General features: G+C 45.2%; 1 non-coding gene across 1 annotated transcript; it reads right to left on the bottom strand.

The window, feature by feature from the left end:
* Positions 1-1,868: 1,868 nt before the first annotated feature.
* Trnav-aac lies at positions 1,869-1,941 on the bottom strand. Its single transcript has one exon. It is a non-coding gene; the product is annotated as a tRNA-Val (tRNA).
* Between the last annotated feature and the right edge of the window lie 18,486 nt (positions 1,942-20,427).

The raw sequence follows: 20,427 nt of genomic DNA, 5'->3' as shown, positions 1-20,427 counted from the left end.
GATTTTCACTGTGCAGCGGAGTGTGCGCTGACATGAAACTTCCTGGTAAATTAAAACTGTGTGCCGGACCGAGATTCGAACTCGGGACCTTTGCCTTTCGCGGGCAAGTGCTCTACCATCTGAGCTACCCAAGCACGACTCACGCCCCGTCCTCACAGCAAAGGTCCCGAGTTCGGGTCTGGGTCCGGCACTCAGTTTTAATCTGCCAGGAAGTTTCATCTGTTGACATTGTTTCATCGTTAACAGCACAGTGTTTGTAAATATGATCAGTGACGCCACGTACGACAAGATCATCAGGGACACAAGTCGACGACTCCGCTTCTGTCCCTCAGACAGTAACTTAGACACTGTGACCGTCAATCACGAAGGTTTGGACGTCCGAACAATTAAGAGTTCTCGAGTTGCCTTTGGAACTACCTGCTAGAGTTGTGATAGCCGCCCTCCGCCCCTACAGCACGGCCCACGACCGCGGAGCCGAGAAATGGGCACAGTTCAAGACAAATCCTGTCCGACAAGTGCGCATCGGCCTCCGTTGCCACGTGTTGTTCTACCTCCGCACCGGTGCCTGCACAGCCATTATCGTGTACGACGGCCAACGCCGCATGTGCTCAGTATGCGGTGAAGGAGGACATCTTTGGTTGAAATATATACAGCGACGAATCGCACAACTACCACCTGTGGGCGCGGCGCTTCCACCCAACCCGACATTCTGCCGTTGACATATGTAGAGGTGCTTACCGCCGCCACTGTCTCACGAAGCCTGCCGCTTATCCGCAACAGCCCGCATCAGAAAACGACGCTTTGGACAAAGCGACAGGACAAATAGACAGGGAGGCCGCCACAAAGCAGCTATGGAACCCGGACGGCTCGACTCGTCTGACACGGAAAGACGTGTTTTTAAGTAATGTTCAGTACGGCGATACTAGCGAAGGTGCAGGTCGATACCAAGAACCTGTGACAATACCATGCACGAGGATGACGTCGCACGAGGATGACGTCACACGTGTTGACGACGCTCACTTCCCGATGTCAGTTGGCGGTGGCAGTAACAGTGACGGACGACCTTTCACAACGATCACCCCAGCGCCAGTCCCCTCTGTGGATGGAGTAATGAAAGACGCGCGGATGGAGACGATTGTCTCCCGGCCAGCATCGTACAACCACTCACTCACAGGGGAAGACCGTACGTACACAGAACACCCCCGCCCCACAATGACATGGGAAGACGATGAAGAAGATGCGTCGGCGATCCCACTTGGGTCGACGCACGCGATTAGCTCCACGCATCTATGACTTACAAGTGTGCCCCCTGCAGTCAGGTGGGGTGGGGTAATGTCACCCGTTGAACAAACTCACGTCCTCTCTTGGCGATGGTGGATCAACTTTCGGCGACCCCGCGACAAGCATACAGAGTGGCCACAGTTAAGTTGCTATAGTGAAAGACATCGATAGAAACAATCAAACCGCAACAGCCAGGGAGAAAGCTGGCTGAGCAGCAGCCCTACATGGAGATATCAGGAACGGAGGCGTCAGTCATGTGCAGTGCTTAGCCGCTACGAACAGGCTCGTTGGTCTAGGGGTATGATTCCTGCTTCGGGTGCAGGAGGTCCCGGGTTCAGATCGCGGACGAGCCCTTGCGTTTTGTGCAAACGTGTGGCAACTACCGGCATGCCGGCGGCTGTTTCGCGCATTTCCAGCCCTCCAAGTAAGCACAAAAACCAAGTAAGCACAAAAACCAAGTAGCCAGTTCTCAAAGAGTTTCATGTATCATTTGGGCCATCTGCACCCTGGTGGTGGGACGTTTCAAATTGATTTAAATGATCACAGTAGAGATTGCAGCAAGTGTCTTGTTGAGTGCGACGAAAAAGTGTTTCCGCCCAGAATCGAACAGGGGACCTTCTGCGTGTTAGGCAGACGTGATAACCGCTACACCACGGAAGCTGCTACGCTCTGCGCTGCACATCTGACAACTTGTAGGACGATCGCAATTTTGGCGTAAAAATCACTTTGCGGAAACGCACAATGCAGGTATTTCGCATTCGTATGCAACAATCGACAGCACCCTTGCCTGTCTGAATGCCATCACGAGTAAGAGCCCAAGAAGTCGTCGGAAATGCTCGCGGCCGAGTCCTCAGTAGCATCAGCTACTCTTTCTTTCCGTACGAGGTACCGTCAATTCGCGCAGTCGCAATTGCAAATGATGTGACCAAAAGCAATCACTTCGTTAGCCGCAAGGAGCCTGGGCTCAGTGGTGATGCGCATTACGGTGAAGCTACGATTACTCCGAGACATGATTCGCGCGTCAGATGCCGACGTTGCCCTATTGCAAAGAGGCGCCTATTGCGACGATTCTGGACATTTACGGATACGACTTTTATCACTCTTTGCAAAAACAGACATAATGTCTTATGGGATAACAGCAATCAGTGATTTTATAATGTTACTTAAAATCCGTCTTGATTGCAAATTTTTTTATTATTCATATGACCGGTTTCGGTTCATTCAGAACCATCTTCAGATCTGTAAAAATAATTATACTAATTTACTACTTCACGAAAGCAAATCTTTTTTCATCCTATCTAATCAACATCAAATGTACCAGAACGTACCTGATATTTCAGTTACAGGAGTAACCCGTCCAAATCCAGCAACTTTCACATGCTACGTCACATAAAATTGGTTGGCAGAGTGCCCGTCATTTATATTAATTATAACACTATTACCGACAGGTGGCGTCTGGTACATTTGTTACATTCCATTTGCACATACTGTATTCAGTAATCTTTTTTATATTAAAAATATTTAATTAAAATATGTAGATGTCAAAGCTAAAATCTGTACTTAAAACAAGTGGCCGTAGCGAACGGATATACGTGCAAGCAGGTGACGAATATTTATAGGAAGATAAAGAAGAGGCAAATGGAACAAACAGAAGGAAGTCAAGTAGCAGTTAAGAGGAACAACAAGAAAAAATATGTAGCTCTCACTTACAATGGAAGAATTGCAGACAAAATTGAAAGATGCTTTCGTAAATCCGACGTTAAAATAGGGTTCCGAACAAATAACACGTTAAAATTGAAGCTCCAGCATAGAATATGTAATAGTAGGAATAAATTTCAGGATTCAGGTGTATATAAAATCAAATGTAATGACTGCTGTAAACAATATATAGGGCAGACTGGTAGGAACTTTGAAACCAGATTCAGGGAGCACACCTACTCTCAAAACAAAACAGCTTTTGGGGCGCATATGGCTGCGACAAAGCACTCAGTCACGAATATTGAAAACAACTTAGACATCCTGCATAGAGCTCATAAGGGACGGTTTCTTAACATTTTAGAAGAGATCGAAATATACACCCACAAAAATAAAGATCCGGATTTAATCCTCAACGAACAAAGCGAATTCAATCATAACGCCTATTTTAGCATTTATGACGACCTACTAAGATGACAACTGTTGCGTATGGAGATCCAGGCCGAGGGATGATCGATGGTGCGCGGTGGAGAAGCCGGAAGACGCGTGCAACGCCTGACGTCGTTGACGTGGCCCTCCTGTGCGGCCCTCTTGCCCGCGGCGATGGACAGCAGACGACTGAGCAGACCGCGGCACAACACCAAAATGGCGGGAACCACGGAAGCAGACCGTAGAAGAAAACAAGTTCACACCAGCACCATAGATATATAAATCGCCCTATGCCTTTTAGATCGTATAAAAATGATAATTTTACTGTTTTTTTAATCCTGACAAGTACAGGTTTCAGCTTTGACATCTACATATTTTAATTAAATATTGTTAATATAAAAAAGATCTACTGAATACAGTATGTGCAAATGGAATGTAACAAATGTACCAGACGCTACCTGTTGGTAATAGTGTTATAATTAATATAAATGACGGGCACTCTGCCAACCAATTTTATGTGACGTAGCATGTGAAAGTTGCTGGATTTGGACGGGTTACTCCTGTAACTGAAATATCAGGTACGTTCTGGTACATTTGATGTTGATTAGATAGGATGAAAAAAGATTTGCTTTCGTGAAATAGTAAATTAGTATAATTATTTTTACAGATCTGAAGATGGTTCTGAATGAACCGAAACCTGTCATATGAATAATAAAAAAATTTGCAATCAAGACGGATTTTAAGTAACATTTTATCACTCTGTTGGTGATCGGGCCGGGTGTGGCGTGGCAGTCTACATCCGAGAGGGGCTACCAAGAATAGACATGACCATACTCCCATCCGCAAGCAGCAAGGCCATTACTCTATTCGGAATGCATATTACCAATCTATACGCTCTGTCGGCATATCCAACCGGCGTCAAAGTCTGTTTTTTACTCTGTAGACACAACCACCTATTCCTTGGCCGTTTTGACCACACTATAGTTGGAGGCGATGTGCGTATTACATCCGAAAGACCAACATCCCGGCTACTCACCGTGTCCAGCAAGGTCTCCACCTCAGTGACGCACGGGAGAAGGCGCACGGCGGCGCCCCCGGGCATTCTGCAAGCAGGATACATCGCATCTATGTCTCCGACACCCTCCAGACCGGAATTCTCGCCGAAGAAAAATGGCTTCTCGCCTTTCCCGACCACTGCGCTCTCGTCAATTCCCTACTACTTCCACCACAGTCAGGTTGGCGCACCGGGGGGGGGGGGGGGGGGGGCATAGTCTGACACTTCCACCCTTCACAATCAAATTTGTCGACAGCGCGTTGCAGCAGTGGAGACTTCCTGTGTACGCACTTTCCCAGGTACCCCTCTACACTGATGTCATGGCTCAACCGCGGCAAACCAATCATCACGAGAGAGTTGGTCCAGTGCGGGAATCGGCTGTGTGGCACCGCACACCATGAATTTTTACTACACCATGTTGCGGGGACTAGACAACCAACCTCAATCGCCTGAAAAGCACAGAGGACGACAACACATTAAAGCCAAGTACCTTTCGTTACAGAGTATGGTGGTGCGTCACGCCGACGGGATATCGCTCCTGAGGAAACACCATCTATGCTCCATACGTCTGACCGTAGTCGTCGTCGTCGTAAATAGCTTATCAGCAACCTCCTCAAGCAAGACGGTAGCCACGTCTCCAACTTTCCTGACCATTATCGACAGTTTTACGACGACTGAACCGTGGACGATGCGGTATCTGAGGACATTCTCCAACATGCCACACGTACTCTTGAAGCTACAGTGACAGCATCCTTGGCGTTGGCAATTACTACGGACGAGATGACGGACGCTATCGCGCGACGAACAAATCGCCAGGCCCTGACGGCCTTCTGGTTGAATTCTACTGGACGTTCCGCGACCTGATGATCCAGGGCTGGATCGAAATGTTGCAGGTGCTGCTCACACCCAACTTCTACGTGCCAACGGCCTTTGTGGCCTACATTTTAATTCCACTACATAAACCGTCCGGAAGTCGTGAGACCACAAACTTTCTCCCACTTACTCTTCTCAGTGCGGACTATAAGATCTACGAGCGCCTGCTGGCGGCACACACACACACACACACACACACACACACACACACACACACACACACACACACACACACACACACACACACAGAGTACTGACTCAATCCTTCCAACAGACCAGATGTTACACAAGCGGCGCGGCAACCTACACTCATGCTCATAAATTAAGGATAAAGCTGAAAGATGGTGGAACAACGCTCTGGTGGGCGGTTTGCGGGTTTAAATCACCTCGGGGCAGGACCATGCGGTGCATCTGACCTCCGGTCGACGCACGTTGGCGCTGGCAGCAGTCCACATTTGCAGAGGTGTGTTGGTGCATGTCAGAGTACGGTGCAGCGAGTAAGTGTGCGGACGTTTTCAGACGTGCTAATGGCGACTGTGTGTAGAAAATGGCTCAAAGAATACATATTGATGACGTTATGAGGGGTAGAATACTAGGGCGACTGGAGGCTGCTCAAACAAAGCAGGTCGTAGCATGGGCCTTCCGTGTGCCAAAAAGTGTGACCTCAAGATTATGACAATGATTCCAGCAGACCGTAAACGTGTCGAGGCGCTACAGTACGGGACGTCCACAGCGTACAACACCACAAGAAGACCGATATCTCACCATCAGTGCCCGCAGACAGCCACTGAGTATTGCAGGTAGCCTTGCTCGGGACCTTACCGCAGCCACTGGAACAGTTGTCTTCAGATATACTGTCTATAGACGACTGAACAGATATTGTTTATTTGCCTGGAGGCCTGCAAGATGCATTCCACTGACCCCTGGTCACAGGAGAGCTCGTAAAGCCTGGTGTCAAGAACACAGTACATGATCATTGGAACAGTGGTCCCAGGTTATGTTCACGAACGAGTCCAGGTATAGTCCGAACAGTGATTCTCGCCTGGTTTTCGTCTGGCGTGAACCAGGAACCAGATACCAATGTCCTTGAAAGGGACCTGTATGGAGGTCGTGGTTTGATGGTGTTGGGTGGTATTATGATTGGTGCACGTACACTCCTGCATGTCTTTGACAGAGGAGCTGTAACAGGTCAGCTGTATTGGGACGTCATTTTTCACCAGTATGTCCACCTTTTCAGGCGTACAGTGGGTCCCACCCGCCGAGCTGCTATCGTGGAGGAGTACCTTAAAACAGAAGATATCAGGCGAGTGGAGTGGCCCGCCTGTTCTCCAGACCTAAACCCCAATGAGCACGTCTGGTATGCTCTCGGTCGACGTATCGCTGCACGTCTTCAAACCCCTACGACACTTCAGGAGCTCCGACAGGCATTGGTGCAAGAATGGGAGGCTATACCCCAGCAGCTGCTCGACCACCTGATCCAGAGTACGCCAACCCATTGTGCGGCTTGTGTACGTGTGTATGATCATCATATCCCATATTGACGTCGGGTACATGCGCAGGAAACAGTGGCGTTTTGTAGCACACGTGTTTCGGGACGGTTTTCTCAACCAGTACCGTGGACTTACAGATCTGTGTCGTGTGTGTTCCCTATGTGCCTATGCTATTAGCGCCAGTTTTGTGTAGTGCCACATTGTGTAGTGCCACATTGTGTAGTGCCACATTGTGTAGTGCCACATTGTGTAGTGCCACATTGTGTAGTGCCACATTGTGTAGTGCCACATTGTGTAGTGCCACATTGTGTAGTGCCACATTGTGTAGTGCCACATTGTGTAGTGCCACATTGTGTAGTGCCACATTGTGTAGTGCCACATTGTGTAGTGCCACATTCTGCAATTATCCTTAATTTATGAGCGTGAGTGTAGAAACTGCCACAGGCGAATGTTGGGATCTCATCGCGCTCGACACGTGCTGCCTCCTCCACGTAGCACTGTATCAATCGGCTTCGATAATGCCTTTCATTGGATCGACACCAGTTGCTTCTAACGGTGGTGATGCGTATGCAGGTAGCCCTGGCATTCGTGCACACCTTGAGTTGCCTGCTTACCAGTGCCATATCAAGCATTCCCGTCAATGGACGACAGGCGGGAACGATTCCATTACGGCTGGAACTACTACGATGAGGCGTGGGCGTGGGCGTCGACCTCCCCGTCCCACCACTGAGTGCGGCCCGCATTGTCCCAACACTTTTACACACATCGACCTACTTTGTTGAACTCAGCTACGTACATGATGCCTATGCACATTGTTAAATGGCCGGACGACATTGACGTAGGAATGAATTTGAACCGCCGTAACGTGAGGAATCTCGGCATTGACAGAAGTGTAGAAAGTGAATTGGAAGAGATAAATTCCCTCCACGGATTGACATTAGTATTGGTGTGAAAAAAAGATCGTTTGTGAGAAGTAATGAAGCTAAAAGCCGATGCTCGCATACGTCGTCATGACGCTAAAGCGCGTTTTGCTAAGTTTGCAATCGGAGACTTAGTACTTGTAAAAGCTCATGAGAAATCGAGCGAGATAGACAATGAAATCTCTAAATTTAAGTTTGTTTATAATGGACCATATAAAGTCACTGGTGTACCTCACACAAATGCTTATTGCTTAGTGTATCCAAGCTATGGAAAACTATTAGGTATACGGAACATTGTAGACTTGAAATTGTACCAACCTAGGATTGATTAATACCACAGAATGGGTAATTTGTACAGTATGTAAATATAGAGTGTAAGATTTAAACGATTTGCTAGATTGCCATGCTTTTGCCTGACCAAGAAGACATTAAAGAAGTTGTAATTAATAAGTAATTAATTTTTACTAAATGATTTAAGAGAGTGATTATTTATCAATCGAAAAATCCAAGCTGCTAGTTTAAGTTTTCAGCTGAGTAACAGTAGATTAAGCAATGTAAATATGATTTTGTAACTAGCTGTAAGATTTCATGCATATGTGTTTTACTAGTCATTGCCGATGTACTTAGACGCTGTTTTAAGTTTCAGGCTAGTACATGCGTGTGATGATGGACAGTGTTGAGTTATCCACTGTGATAGACTCCTTAAGATTACTCGGGAGTGGGTTTTTCCGAAAGAATTCAGTGAAATGGACGTTCTGGAAATGCCGTTACAAGGGCGAGTGAGATCAAGCGTGCCGCACAGGCGGGCGCAACAATACTGGCGAGGCGGAGTCGCTGTCGGCTCTTGTGCCGCTGTCGGCTCTTGTGCCGCTATCGGCATTCATTGTACTTGCGAGTACGGAAGGCGGAGTTGTTTTTCTTTCCGGACAGCTGATGTGAAAGAATTCTGCTGTCATGTTTTTGTCCATCTGCTGTATATTATTTTCTTGTTTAGCGTTAAGTGGACTCTCATGACGAGAATATTAATTATGAAAAGGTTATATAAAATGTGTATTCTATGTAATTAATTATTAATTTTGCGTATTTTGATATACCTGTTTTTTATGACCATGCACTCTAATTTTGTAAAGTACATTTCTTGATAATGTTAAGAATTTTGATTTTTTGAATAGCTAAACCATTTTCTATGTTTCCTATGAATTTTAATATGTTGTCAACCTGTTTTCTGTTGTGTAAGATGACAGAGTGGAATAAGATTAGGAGTGTCTCCACTCAATTATTATGGTCTAAAAATTGGTTTATGGTTAATTAGCCTAATGCTAAATCTCTTGATGTTTTGAGCATATGCATTTCCGCTTTTTTTTCTTTTTGGGACTTTTCTGAGTCTGTTTAGGTTACACGAACATCCTCAGACAATGTGGGGCACGTGTAATGCCGGAAATGCATATCCTCCTACTTCCATCTATTGCACTGCAAATTTTTTCCTTATTTTGTTACCTGAAGATATAACATTTCTGTATCTTTGTATATTGTAATTGTTTTACTATTTGTGTGTATATATATATATATATATATAGATATATATATATGCATGTATGTCGATTTATAATTGGTTTGTTTTGTGAATATTATTTGTATTTATACGCTGGGTCTGGCCTAGGGAAAACTATGCTATCGAACGAATACATCGATAGGTCGTGTGGAGAACCAAAGTGTTTAGGATCTTTGGTAGTGTTAACTCTGTCGCGTGGAGCGCGGGCAGAGGGAGTTTGGCTGGGCTGGAGTAAGGCGAAGGAGCAGGTGTGTTGTGTGACGCTCCCGCGAGTTGCCGCGCTTTCGGGGTTCGGCAGCATGTAATTGCGCTCGACTTGCTATGATAGTTTCTGACACGGTGTCGCGGACGGGAAGCATTAGCTGGCGCACATCAAGAGCCCGTTTCGCCTGGTGACCGTGTCGAGAAGGAGGCGCGCCAACATCCAGCTTCTGCAACAGCGACGGCCAACAATGAGTGACTGTCGCCACCTCCTCGATCGACGGCTTCAAACCTTCAATCAACCAACAAGGAAGACTGGAAGCACGTTAAGTTTTAGAACTGTATGGCAGACCTCAGCTTTTCAAACTGATCTATTTTCATAACTAAATTACAGCAACGTAGCATGAACCTTTGTTGCTCATTGTCCCAATTGCATTACCAAGCAGGGTCCCTTCCTTTTCCGGAATGAACCCGAGTGTCGTTGAAATTCGAACGCCAGCATCATTCGATTTCACTTCTTTAATTTCAAACTTCAGTTAAGGTATTCATAGCTGGCTACAATATTTAGATTACACAAGCACAAATTAAGAGTGCGAGTTTTGTTAGCATATTTTAGCTTACCAGTGACTGCAGCTCAGCTTGGTACACACTAAATTTTACTATTATTAATTGCTCAGAATCATTTAATTCAACTTCAAAGTTAAATCTCTTATTTCTAAATTGCGTAGATTCAAGTAGCTTTTTAAATGATTGTTGAGGTAGTCCAAGACTAACCGTATTTTACTGAATTTCGATGTGCTTCAGAAAGAAAGCTCACTATTAACCTCAGTCACTAAATTAACTTTCAATTTCCCAGGTTTATTAATTCTTTTGCTAAATTAAGTCAGAGTGTAGCGAAATTTATTACTTCTGACAAACTTTCAGTTTTCACACTACACGTGTCAACCTTCAGTTGCCACGCTTCTAGTGCTAATTATATGTGTAATAACCTTTCTTTTTCAGTTACTATAGTAATTGTCCTTAGGACTGGCGACCGTAATTTTCCCCAAATCTCAAATATCTAATTACCGCTAGTTAATTGTTAACGTAACGGCCGCACATTTACTTCCTTTATTAATTTTACCCTTTTCTCAAAATTAATTTCCACCAATTTCATTTGCATTTTTCCTTTCATTTAGATGTAACCCTCTTTACCGACAGATTAACTTCGGTGACGACTGCTTTTCCCAAATTCCCATTAGGTGCACGCGGTTTAATTTTTCACTGTCATTAAGGTCGATAAGCGAGGGGGAGGTTACAGGATGCTCACACCACACTTGAAGGAATGCCAAACTACCGCCGTCTATTTGCTACTTACTCACACCGTGTAATTTACTACCCCGCCCCCTCAGTTGGGGGACGTTCGGCATGCCTGACACACTTTTTCGGAACGGTAGGCTGCAAAAACCTAGTCTCTCCAAGTGAGTGAGAGAGACATTCGAAGAAGTTGCGGAAGTATACCCTTAACGCATCAATGCCAGGACATAATACATATACACATCTCAGTTTAAATAACAACAGATAAATAAACAAGAAAGGAAATAGGAGTAACCCATTGAATTACCGAACCATATCACTGACCTCAATTTGCAGTAGGATTTTGGAGCATATACTGTACTCTAACAGAACAGAAGTGATATCTGGCGTTCCGCAAGGTAGTGTCATAGGCCCTCTGCTGTTCCTCATTTAAATAAGTGATCTAGGTGATAATCTGATCAGCCCCCTTAGATTCTTTGCAGATGACGCTGTAATTTACCGTCTAGTACAATCATCAGACGATCAATTCCAATTACAAAATGATCTAGAGAGAATGGCACTAAACAAAGGAAAGTGCGAGGTCATCCACATGGGTTCTAAAAGAAATGCGATAAATTTTGGGTACACGATAAATCGCACAAATCTAAGGGCTGTCAGTTCGACTAATACCTAGGAATTACAATTACGGGCAAATTAAATTTGAAAGACCACATAGATAATATTGTGGGCAAGGCGAAACCAAGACTGCGCTTTGTTGGCACAACACTTACAAGATGCGACAAACCCACTAGAGAGAGACCCTACATTACGCTTGTCCGTCCTCTGCTGGAATATTGCTGCGCGGTGTGGGAATATAGCTGCGCGGTGTGGGATCCTTACCAGGTAGGATTGACGGGGGACATCGAGAAAGTGCAAAGAAGGACAGCCCGTTTCGTTCTATGGCGCTATAGGGATGAGTGTGTCACCGATATAATACGCGAGTTGGGGTGGCAGTCACTGAAACAAAGGCGGTTTTCTTAGCGGCGAGATCTATTTACGAAATTTCAATCGCCAGCTTTCTCTTCCGAATGCGAAATTATTTTGTTGACACCTACGTAGGGAGAAATGATCATCATAATAAAATAAGAGAAATCTGAGCTCGAACGGAAAGATTCAGGTGTTCCTTTTTCCCACGCGCCATTCGAGAGTGGAATGGTAGAGAAGAAGCATGAAAATGTTTCGATGAACCTTTTGCCAGGCACTTAAGTGTGAATTGCAGAGTAACGATGTAGATGTGAAAAAAATACTCTACATTCCTAACTTGAGACAGCGGTCGCCACGAGTGACGAGGACGTCGTCTGCAGCCCACGGGTTGCAACTCCTACCCAGATCGCCGCCCTACTCCCTGAAAATAGTTGTGCCTTCTCCTCCAGCCTCCTCCCCACTCCCCTCCCCCCCTCCACCCCAGTCAATACGAATGAAATCGGTGAGTGGAAGTTCGCTGGTTGGTTGGTTGGTTAGATGATTGATTCCGCGGGAGGGCACCATATGGTAAGGTCATCTGTCTCATCGGATTAGGGAAGGACGGGAAATGAAGTAACCCGTGACCTTTCAAAGGTACCATCACGGCGTTCGCATGAAGCGATTTACGGAAATCGCGGAAACCTTAAATCAGGATTGCCAGGCGCGGGTTTGAACCGTCGTCCTCCTTAATCCGAGTCCAGTGTGCTGACCACTGCGCTACCTCGCTCGGTGGAAGTTCTCACGGTCTCCTCGTGAACCACGCGACTGGCGGTGAGCAGACTGCAGCCCCTACAACGACCAGGACGTCAGAGATGGTGCACAACGTCACACTGCACAAGAACGGGGGACATCAAATACTGCGCGCGTTTCTCAAAATGGTCCCACACAGCACGCGGCTTAAGCACGGACAGCTCCTTAACAAGCGTCTCTTCCAGCGCGCTTCGCCCGGCGGCAACCTCCCGAGACGGCAGAACAGCCGCTCAGGCCCCGACAGTTCGCTCGTTATGAGACATCGAGAGCCATCTTTACACAACAACACGTTCTACAGCAGCTGTACTCTTATACCAGTGATCGTCAACCTGCGTACTCACGTATTGGTGCGGCCAGCGGTTCTCGGTCGTATTTTATAATAATATACATCTAACAACTAACAGTCGAGCCCAAGAACGACTTTAACAACTGTTAAAAGAGAGTAGTTTTTCAGCTCAGTCACAAACAAAAATGCTTACAGATCCAGTAATATGTGATGAATACGGCCGTGAGTTAAGTAAACTTGCCCTACTACCCAAGGGGCGTAGAGGGAAGTAGCGCAACTGCTGCACCGTAAGAGGATACGAGGTAGGTAATGTTTTATTGTTTGTCTTCCAGTATTGCTAACTAACAGAAGTGTGCGACTCGTGCCGATCAGCTGCTATGGTATGGATGTTGACACGAAAATAACATCAGTTGGCGAATGCGCCTTACACAGATCGTCACCTTGTTTGTGGCTAGGAACATTATTAAATTAAGGCTGTTGTAGTACAATGCAATGAGTAAAAGAAAAACGACACTCAAAATACTTAGGAAGCAGTTTTCATCGCCTCTCATTTTGCGTACAGTCAATCAGGTTAGCTCTGCCTGTTCAAATGGTTCAAATGGCTCTGAGCACTATGGGACTTACATCTGAGGTCATCAGTCCCCTAGAACTTAGAACTACTTAAACCTAACAAACCTAACTAACCTAAGGACATCACACACATCCATGCCCGAGGCAGGGTTCGAACCTCCGACCGTAGTGGTCGCACGGTTCCAGACTGAAGCGCCTAGAACCGCACGGCCACTCCGGCCGGCCTCTACCTGTCAAATGGCAGCTAACTCTAAATATAGATAAATGTAAATTAATGCAGATGAATAGGATAAAGAATCACGTAGTAAGTGGGACAAGGATGTAATGGCATTTGTGGGGAAGGCGGATAGTCGTCTTCGATTCATTGGTAGAATTTTGGGAATATGTGGTTCATCTGTAAAGAGACAGCTTATGAAACACTAATACGACCTGTTCTTTAGTACTGCTCGAGCGTTTGGGATCCCTATCAGGTCGGATTGAGGGAGGACATAGAAGCAATGCAGAGGCGGGCTGCTAGATTTGTTACTGGTAGGTTTGATCATCACGCGAGTGTTACGGAAATGTTTCAGGAACTCTGGTCGGAGTCTCTAGAGGAAAGGAGGTATTCTTTTCGTGAATCACTACTGAGGAAATTTAGAGAACCAACATTTGAGGCTGACTGCAGTATAATTTTACTGCTGCCAACTTATATTTCGCGGAAAGACCACAAAGATAAGAGAGATCAGGGCTCGTTCAGAGGCATACAGGCAGTCAAATGGTTCAAATGGCTCCGAGCACTATGGGACTTAACATCTATGGTCATCAGTCCCCTAGAACTCAGAATTAGTTAAACCTAACTAACCTAAGGACATCACACAACACCCAGTCATCACGAGGCAGAGAAAATCCCTGACCCCGCCGGGAATCGAACCCGGGAACCCGGGCGTGGGAAGCGAGAACGCTACCGCACGACCACGACCTGCGGATACAGGCAGTCATTTTTCCCTCGTTCTGTTTGGGAGTTGAAAAGGGAGAGAAGATGCTAGTTGTGGTGCGAGGTACCCTCCGCCACGCATCGAACGGTGGATTGCGGAGTATGTACGTAGATGTAGAAATTATTTTTGTACCTTTGTTTCAAATGGCTGGTGTTCCACTTACTTGCATTATTTTGTACTAAAAGTAACAATTTTATTACTTCCGTACTTTGTAGTTCGTATTTTGTCTTTTCACATTTTTAGAAGCTCTTAGCCTTGTGATTCTTCTTTATTGTGTTAGCTGCGAAGAGCCCTTCTGACTACTTCACACCAAAGACACAGCAGTTTCCTATTTATCGGCCGATCCCGAGCCTGCAGCTTACATTTAAAACACCCCCCTCCTGTCCCCTCCGCTTTCCGTAAGGGAATAACATTAATGAGATATACGAGTACAGATTAATAATAATGTCGTTTGACTAGGGCCTCCCGTCGCGTAGACTGTTCGCCGGGTGTAAGTCTTTCGATTTGACGCCACTTCGGCAACTTGCGCGTCGTTGGGGATGAAATGACGATGATTAGGACAACACAACACCCAGTCCCTGAGAGGAGAAAATCTCCGACCCAGCCGAGAATCTAACCCGGGCCCTTAGGATTGACATTCTGTCGCGCTGACCACTCAGCTACCGGGGGCGGACACGAGTTTAGGTGTGACATACGGAAGTGTTGGTGTGGCCGTGAGTCGTGCTCTGATAGCCAACGGTAAGGCGATGGCTCGCGTAAAGCGGAAATTCAGGGTTCAAGTCCCGGTACGGTACAAATTTTCCATTGTCGTCATTCCATTATACAGCTGTAGGTGGTTCGTACTCGCAACTGCGAACACATTTCATGAAACTGAACAATGTCAGGTTAACACAAATGCCTTGTTATTTCAAAGTAAACTTGTAATGTTCAACTAACACTTCGCTTTTGCTGCTTATCAACGTCTGATTTCCATTTGACATATCTGCAGTTCGTCAGTGCGTTAGATAAAGGAAAAATATTACATTTTAAAGACTGGTCTAAAGGTGACCTGAATATGAAGTGTGTAGAGGGAGTCAGTGAACGTATTGGAACACTGAATTCTGGAACAATACAGTTCATAAATTCTCAGGAGTGATTGCTTCTGGTGACTTTCCGCGACCTTGCACAACCACCCTGCGCAGTGATCGACGGTCCCTTTCCGTGACCACATGAGGTCTGCCTGATCTTAGTTTTGCTGTGGCTGTTCGTTCGCAGTTCCACTTCATAACATCATCAACAGTCGACTTGAATAACTTTAGAAGAGTTCAGATATGTCTCACAAATTTGTTGCTCAGGTAACATCCAATGACGTTCGAAGTGTGTCAGCCACCTAATAGTAATTTACAGAGTAACCATGTGGATGTCGAAGCCATTTACCTCAGCTGACCTAACAGTTCTGTTGTTATTAGTTCTCTATTAACATGTTTCGGGACATCAAGTGGCGAATGCTGTATTGCATTGGGGTGTCCAGATACTTTTGATCAGATAGTGTATAATGCGATAGATTATTATGTCATGTACCAACATGACAAAGATGAAATTATGTCGATGCCGACAACAGGGAGAGAGATTCAAATCCGTGCCATTCGATACGCAGTGGCTGCGGATGTGTGTAGAATGTTGGCGCTCGAAACTTGCAACAGCAGCTACATTCTGTCTCTAATAATGTCCAAGGAGTGGTGTTGTCATTAAAATTAAGTAGAGGATCAACCGGAAACGTCAGATTATTACTTGTTCCATAGATAATGAATACGACACTTCGTAATGATGTAGAACGTGTCACGTTAATAAAAGGTGTCTCTACAAGATATTACATTCCACAAAATATTACATGACAATATTTTTAATTTTTTTTTGGTCGGGGGTGGGGAAATTACCCACTTACTTTATCCAAAAATTCATCTAATGAGTAGGAGGAGTTGCCATTAAGAAATTCTATTAATTTCCTTTTAAATGCTATATGGCTATCTGTCAGACTTTTGATGCTATTAGGTAAGTGATCAAAGACTTTTGTGGCAGCATAATTTACCCCCTTCTGAGCCAAAGTAAAAATTTAACCTTGAGTAGTGAAGATCATCCTTTCTCCTCGTGTTGTAACCATGTACACTGCTATTACTTTTTAATTCGTTCGGATTGTTAATAGCAAATTTCGTAAGTGAATATATATATATTGTGAGGCTACAGTGAAGATCTCTTGCTCTTTAAATAAGTGTCTGCAGGTTGATCTTGGATGAGCTCCAGCAATTATACTGATTACACGCTTTTGTGCGATGAACACACTCTTACTCAGTGATGAGTTACCCCAGACTATGATCCCATACTAAAGCAGAGAATGAAAATAGGCGTGGTAAGCTAATTTACTGAAACGTATATCGCCAAAATTTGCAATGACCCTAATAGCATAGGTAGCTGAACTCAAACGTTTCAGCAGATCTTCAGGTGTTCTTCCAGTTCAACCAAATGGTTCAAATGGCTTTGAGCACAATGGGACTTAACATCTGAGATCATCAGTCCCCTACAACTTAGAACCTAACTAACCTAAGGACATCACACACATCCATGCCCGAGGCAGGATTCGGACCTGCGTCCGTAACGGTCACGCGGTTCCAGACTGAGCGCCTAGAGCCGCTCGGCCACTCCGGCCGGCCAAATTCAACAACCCCTCATCAATGCATACACCTAGAAATTTTGAATATTCTACATTAGCTAACCCCCCCCCCCCCAATGAACCATGGACCTTGCCGTTGGTGGGGAGGCTTGCGTGCCTTAGCGATACAGACGGCCGTACCGTAGGTGCAACCACAACGGAGGGGTATCTGTTGAAAGGCCAGACAAACGTGTGGTTCCTGAAGAGGGGCAGCAGCCTTTTCAGTAGTTGCAGGCGCAACAGTCTGGATGATTGACTGATCTGGCCTTGTAACACTAACCAAAACGGCCTTGCTGTGCAGGTACTGCGAACGGCTGAAAGCAAGGGGAAACTACAGCCGTAATTTTTCCCGAGGGCATGCAGCCTTACTGTATGGTTAAATGATGATTGCATCCTCTTGGGTAAAATATTCCGGAGTTAAAATAGTCCCCCATTCGGATCTCCGGGCGGGGACTACTCAAGAGGACGTCGTTATCTGGAGTTTACGAATATAATAATTCCAATCCCAAAGAAAGCAGGTGTTGACAGATGTGAAAATTAAAGAACTATCAGTTTAATAAGTCACAGCTGCAAAATACTAACGCGAATTCTTTACAGACGAATAGAAAACCTGGTAGAAGTCGACCTCGGGGAAGATCAGTTTGCATTCCGTAGAAATGTTGGAACACGTGAGGCAATACTGACCTTACGACTTATCTTAGAAGAAAGATTAAGGAAAGGCAAACCTACGTTTCTAGCATTTGTAGACTTAGAGAAAGCTTTTGACAATGTTGACAGGAATACTCTCTTTCAAATTCTGAAGGTGGCAGGGGTAAAATACAGGGAACGAAAGGCTATTTACAATTTGCACAGAAGCCAGATGGCAGTTATAGGAGTCGAGGGACATGAAAGGGAAGCAGTGGTTGGGAAGGGAGTGAGACAGGGTTGTAGCTTTTCCCCGATGCTGTTTAATCTGTAAATTGAGCAAGCAGTAAAAGAAACAAAAGAGAAATTCGGAGTAGGTATTAAAATCCATGGGGAAGGAATAAAAACTTTAAGGTTCGCCGATGACATTGTAATTCTATCAGAGACAGCAAAGGACTTGGAAGAGGAGTTGAACGGAATGGACAGTGTCTTGAAAGGAGGGTATAAGATGCACATCAACAAAAGCAAAACGAGGATAATGGAATGTAGTCAAATTAAATCGGGTGATGCTGAGGGGATTAGATTAGGAAATGAGACACTTAAAGTAGTAAAGGAGTTTTGCTATTTGGGAAGCAAAATAACTGATGATGGTCGAAGTAGAGAGGATATAGAATGTAGACTGTCAATGGCAAGGAAAGCGTTTCTGAAGAAGGAGAATTTGTTAACATCGAGTATAGATTTAAGTGTCAGGAAGTCGTTTCTGAAAGTATTTGTATGGAGTGTAGCCACGTATGGAACTGAAACGTGGACGATAAATAGTATGGACTGGAAGAGAATAGAAGCTTTCGAAATGTGGTGCTATAGAAGAATGCTGAAGATTAGATGGGTAGATCACATGACTAATGAAATATTGAATAGAATTGGGGAGAAGAGGAGCTTGTGGCACAACTTGACTAGAAGTAGGGATCGGTTGGTAGGACATATTCTGAGACATCGAGGGATCACCAATTTAGTACTGGAGGGCAGCGTGGAGGGTAAAAATCGTAGAGGGAGGCCAAGAGATGAATACACTAAGCAGATTCAGAAGGATGTAGGTTGCAGTAAGTACTGAAAGATGATGAAGCTTGCACAGGATGGAGTAGCATGGAGAGCTGCATCAAACCAATGTCAGGACTGAAGACCACAACAACAACCTTAGCTACCGATTTCTGATCGAAGTCTATATTTATTAATGGTGACATTCCATTTACTGCGTGGACCCGACTGAAAGAGTAACAGCTCTCTCCTATAATCGCATATTGACGGACATTATTTTGGAGCAATACTACGTAATACAAGCGGCGAACAGATTACAGTGATAGGTGGAATTGCCCGTAGACGAGGAAACGTGTGATTTCTTGCGGCTGCTTCAAGAAGAGCCTAGTTACGGAGGCAGGACGCTGCGGTTGCGTTCACAAAGCAGGCTGTTACTACAAATGCGTTACTCAGCAACATTGTTTACGAATACAATACCACGCCCGCACCGCACTGTAGCGCAAGGGAACGGGTCGTCAAATGAGCGTATCAGGGACAACAGGCGTGCCGCCGGCCAGAGAGAGAATAACGGCCAGTCCAAGAGGTGGCCGCACCGGCCTTGGCTTCGTCGCCAACTCTGGACGAGCCACGTCTCTGCGCCGCGTGTCCTCAAGTTTTTCGCCGCAGCTAAATATATCTCACGTCTCTTCAGCCCACGGTAAACTTTTAAATACTAGCCAGCTATTTTTGTGTCGTCCATTTCGAAACGGTTACATAAAATGCACAGACAGCGCCGTTATTTCATATATTCCGCCGCCAGATGTAAGGCATTTCTTTTGTTTATTGTCTCCCCATGCAGACGTCCTAGACATAGAAAACATTAATCATCCCAACGTGTTACAGCTGTATCATGTGCGATGGCTGCGTAAGCACCACGTAACAGCACAAGGGACTTTCGCTACAAATACTGAATGACATGCTCACTACGCTAGGAAGTGAATTTCTACCGAAACAGTGACACTCATTTGGCGCCCAGACAAACGAACGTATCATTTTCAAGCCGACAGGAAAAGACTGTCGGAGTAATTATTACACACTGTCCTGTCACATTTATGTTATCACATTGTAAGTAGGCTATTTAAGTTTTTATGTTGGTAACGCCATGTAGCGCTCTATATGAAAATCACTGACTGTGCGGTATGCAGTCTGTCGCTGGTTTGCATTGTTGGAATTTGCTATTGTAGTGTTGGGCAGTTGGCTGTTAACAGCGCGTAGCATTGCGCAGTTGGAGGTGAGCAGCCAGCAGTGGTGGATGTGGGGAGTGAGATGGCGGAGTTTTGAGAGCGGATGGTCTGGACGTGTGTCCATCATAGAGAGTAAATTTTTAAGACTGGATGTCATGAACCGATATATATATATATATATATTATGACTTTTGAACACTATTAAGGTAAATACATTGTTTGTTCTCTATCAAAATCTTTCATTTGCTGACTATGCCTATCAGTAGTTAGTGCCTTCAGTAGTTAGAATCTTTTATTTAGCTGGCAGTAGTGGTGCTCGCTGTATTCCAGTGGTTCGAGTAACGAAGATTTTTGTGAGGTAAGTGATTCATGAAAGGTATAAGTATTGTCAACCAGGGCCATTGTTTTGTGGGGATTGAAAGTCAGATTGCGTTGCGCTAAAAATACTGTGTGTCAGTTTAGTGTTGATCAGAATAAGTAAAGAGA

The sequence above is a fragment of the Schistocerca americana genome, chromosome 8 (assembly GCF_021461395.2).
Source record: "Schistocerca americana isolate TAMUIC-IGC-003095 chromosome 8, iqSchAmer2.1, whole genome shotgun sequence".
Taxonomy (NCBI): domain Eukaryota; kingdom Metazoa; phylum Arthropoda; class Insecta; order Orthoptera; family Acrididae; genus Schistocerca; species Schistocerca americana.
Note: the sequence above shows the minus strand (reverse complement) of the source record. Positions and strands in the feature narration are given on the sequence as shown.